Genomic DNA, 4,954 nt, shown 5'->3' on the forward strand with positions numbered 1-4,954 from the left:
TGCTACCACATTGTCTACATATTTTATTTCTGATAGCGAGAGTGGGAGTGGCTTGGGAAAATGCTACCGACTCCATATCCGTTGGTATTATGCTACCGATAGTTCTATGGAAAAAAATTCGTAGAAATTTTCCAACGACATTTGTTACCAAATCACTTTCCGTTGTACTGTTGCTATGGAATTCATCATCGTAGTTAATATGCAACGGAGTTTGTGACGGTAACCAATTCCATAGTTGAATTGTTATGGAAGTACCATTCGTAGGTATTTGCTAGGAAATTCTGCTATGAAATATGATTTCGTTTGCTTGTTTTGCTATGGAACAAAACGCGTAGCTAATTTGTGACGACATTTATTGGGATGTTGTATGCTTAATTAATTTTGTTATACTATGGATGAATTATTATTATAATTATTGGATTTTGTAAGATATGGTTTGAATGAAATGTTTTTGAATTGGTAATATGTGGTATAAACTAATGGCTAAAAAATGTAAAAATGAAATATTGCTGGCAAGCAGACTCGAACTTAAGCTTATGCTAGAAAATGGCGTGGTTAAGCCAGTTTTGCTAATCAAGTTGTGTATAATTTATTGAAAACATAGTATTATAATGAATAATTAATAATGAATTCATTACAAAGTTATTTTTAATTATATTAACCGGGCATGTTAAAGTATATATAATATATGTAGATTATTTTTCTTAATAACGAATTCATTACAAACTTTTTTTTTAATTACATTAAGTACAATTCATCACAAAAATAACATGGGTTTTACAAATACTTCATCCTACTCAAACAACATAGCAAGAAAAAATGACTAAAATGTCCTTTTAACAGAATGATGTAAACACAAAAAAATCCCGGGGCGAAGCCCGGGCTTTCATCCTAGTTTACATTTATGTATTGATATTAAACCAAATTACAAATTAACTTCGTCGCAATAAACATTAAACACACAAAAACATCTAGTCATTATCTTCTTCCTCCTTTTCTTCTTCATCATCTTCTTCTTCATTGCTCGATGTACTATACTCATAACTATCCTCACTGTTAGGAATACCATCATTGTCGTCCTCATGAATTTCACCTTCTTCATCAATATTATTTTCATTATCCGAACCGTTGCTTGAAATTTCGTGATCATCATTATGATTGTCTGTATCGGCTAGACTTGGTATAATGATTTCATTTGATTCAACTTCATCTTCTTGGAAAGCAACGTCTTTCTAAGGATGATTTTCATCGGTCCAACCATGAGGTTTAACTTTAAATACAACCCACCAGTCCATGTTGTTTGTTTTCGAACTTGGGTAGGGAATGTAACACACTTGAGTGGTTTGCATGGCTAAAACAAATGGCTCGAACTTGTTGTATTTTCTTTTGACGTTTATCTCGACCAAGTTATATGGTTTGTGAACCTTAACTCCTATGTTAGGTGTTGGATCGTACCAATGACATTTAAACAAAACTGTGGTTTTAATTGAGGAACCAGGGTACTCGACTTCTAAAATTTCCTCTACCTTACCATATTAATCACCTCCTTGGCTACTAACACACAATCCGCTATTGGTTGTTAATTTGTTTAGACTATGAGCTTCTGTGTGAAACTTGTAACCATTGACAAAGTATACACTATATAATTTCACTTTTTTGAATGACATTTTGGAAAGGTCAGATATATACTTGTTGTTTATCGGGATCTTACGTGCCTATATGAAAAACGGTAAAACACTTAATTAGAGTTAATTATAACCATAACAAAAAATAATAAATTTTAAAAAATACAAAATAACACCCACATAGTTTTGAAACCATAATGCAAAGTTCTTCTCAACTTCAGCTGCAAGGACCTGTTCATCCATATCCCCCATAAGTTCATTCAAATGTTCTTCAAATATTCTGTATATCAACATTTCAATAACATTTTAAAGTAACTATGAATGTAATAAACAAAATCATGCATGTAAATGTTATTCGATCATAGCTTTTATACACCAAATGATTATTATAATTAAAAGTGATGCATATATTACGTACGAACTTGATGTAATGCTTGATCTTATCTTCGTTAAGGAGTATGTAAGTTTGGGCAGCATGCACTTCCTCATCAGACATCATTCTAATCGTGAATCTTCCATAATGACGCCCAAGATATGAAAATATATCTAACATGTCATTGTTAGCATCCGCTTGCTCATCTCCTCCTCCATCATCATTTCGAGGCAACTTTCTATTACGTGTGGGGACACCAGTCTCGAAATAATGAGAGCAAAATATTGATGCTTCACGTAGCAAGTATGCGTTAACAACGGACCCTTCCACTCGAGCTTTATTTTTCACATATTTTTTCAACTGATTTAGATACCTATAGTGAATATTATTTAAATTAGCTTACAAAAATAGCAACATACATTACAATGTACCATACAAACCTTTCAAATGGATACATCCACCGATAATGGACAGGAACGACTATCTTCGCTTCGTATGAAAAATGTACTATTAAATGTTCCACGGAGTTAAAAATACCAGGGAGAAAGATGGTCTCTAATTTACATAATATTGTTGGGATCTAAGTTTCAATCCTTCCCATGTCTTTTGTTGTGATTAATGTTGTTGTTAATGTTTTGAAGAAAATACTCAACTCTGCTAATGCTTCCCACACTTGTTGTGGCAACATCTCCCGAAATGCAATTGGCATCGATCTTTGCATAAAAACATGACAATCGTGGATTTTCATTCCGAACAGTCTACAGCCTGTTAAATCAACACAACTCCCCAAATTAGAAACATGATCAGGGAAACGTAATTTCTCCACCCATTGGCATATGACTTTCTTTTGATTCTTGTCCAGAGTGTAGTATGCTCTTTCATTATCTTCGACTCCTTTTCTCTTCCTACAATAGAGCTTCAGATCTCTTCTGGCTACTACATTATCTTTCGTCTTCCCCTTGACATCCATTACAGTGTAAAAAAAGTTTTCAAATACATTTTTAACAATATGCATAACATCAAAATTATGTCTAATGAGGTTTGTTTTCCAATATGGTAAATCCCAAAATATGTTTTTCTTTTTCCAACCATGATCACATCTTTTGTTTACATCATCAACATTTAGTTCAGTCACTTTTACCAAACCCAATTGTTCAATCTCCCTTAAAGTTTGTTCAACATTCTTATTTGGAGGATGACCTTCTATCACTAGAGGATTCTTCCTGAACTTATTTTTATGCTTTCTATATGGGTGATTACCTGTAGAAATATTTTACGACAGTCAAACCATGACATCTTATTACCATTCTCCAGTCTGAATGCTTATGTATGTTTCACACAGTGTGGACATGCTAGCTTACCTACTGTAGACCATCCAAACAAGATTGCATATGCTGGAAAATCGCTTATTGTCCACTTCAAAGCTGCTCTTAGATGGAAATTTTGTTTTACAGATATATCATATGTTACTACGCCATCTTCCCATAATTGCTCCAACTCTGCAACAACTGGTTGCAAAAATACATCTATTTTATGCTTAGGGTTTGACGGTCCTGGCACAAGTGCGGTCAAAAACATGTAAGGCTCTTTCATGCACATAGAAGGTGGGAAATTATAAGGTGTTAGAATAATAGGCCAATGTGAATATTGTTTTCCAAATGCTCCATGTGGTGCAAACCCATCTGTACTTAGGCCTAATCTTACGTTACATACTTCTGCTGCAAATGAAGGATGACTTTTGTCAAAGTGCTTCCAAGCTTCTGAATTGGATGGATGACACATTACTCCAACATCATGTGCATGATTCTCGGAGTGCCATCGCATGGAAGTGGTTGTGGCTTGTGAAGCGTATAGTCTCTTCAACCTTGGAGTCAAAGGAAAGTAATGCATTTTCTTGAAGGATATGCGAGAACATCTAGCCAAATTTTTTGACCGTTTGTACCTATCTGCATTGCAGAATTTGCACCGATAAAGATCTTTGTCTCGCCTCCAATATATCATACATCTATATCTACAACAGTCTATCATCTCCACATGCAAACCTAGTGCTTGTATTAACTTTTTGTTCTCGTATAAACTACCTACCATATTATTCTCATCTGGTAACACATCATTTATCAACTAGCAGATAGCATCATAACTTTGCTCAGGTATGCGATACTCTGATTTAATATTCAATAGTCTAGCTACAGCAGATAGTTGTGTCACTTTTTACATCCAGGAAACAGTTCTTTATCGGCTGCATCTAGCATATCAAAGAATTTTTTTATCTAGTGCATTTGGCTCCTCTTCAAGATCACTATTATTTAAATTAGGAGTCATTGCATCTATGACCATATCTCTATAAGAACATGCACCTTCACTAAAATTTGTGTTTGAATCATCCACCCCTAAAAACGTATTCTCATCATCAGTTGATTTTTCCCCATGTTTATCCCAACACCAATATTCCTCAACAAAACCAACCTTGTACAAATGAGTCTTAACAATATCAACTTCTTTATATGGTATCTTACGATATTTTATGCATGGGCATTTGATTTTATCTTCGTCTATGAACCTATGTTGACTGGTAGCAAAATCTATAAATTTGTTCACGCCTTGTACGAAACATGCGATATACAACTAATACTATCTTTTCTTTCATACATCCACTTTCTACTTAGATTGTTCATTGTCTTAAATCTGTAAAGTTTAAATGTAAATAACACAATATTAAATGTTCATTAATGTTGATTTGAATTCATATATGACAATTGAATTAAATATATAGTTATCATACAAACATCACAAAGGTACCTTCACAATGACTCGTTTCACTAAGCTAATAACCGAATGATGAACAAATCTTCAAAGTTTTCTAATTTGAATGGTTGAACAACTTTTGTAATTGGATAATAGCTTAGAATATTAGTAGAATTCTTTAATTGAGATCGACACTTGCAGAACACATATT

At 33.6% G+C, this 4,954-nt stretch overlaps 1 pseudogene; it reads right to left on the reverse strand.

The window, feature by feature from the left end:
• Positions 1-971: 971 nt before the first annotated feature.
• On the reverse strand, positions 972-4,086 carry LOC145096014 (uncharacterized; annotated as a pseudogene).
• Positions 4,087-4,954: the final 868 nt, after the last annotated feature.

Source organism: Lactuca serriola, chromosome 3 (assembly GCF_051521515.1).
Source record: "Lactuca serriola cultivar US96UC23 chromosome 3, Lser_US96UC23_V15, whole genome shotgun sequence".
Lineage (NCBI taxonomy): Eukaryota > Viridiplantae > Streptophyta > Magnoliopsida > Asterales > Asteraceae > Lactuca > Lactuca serriola.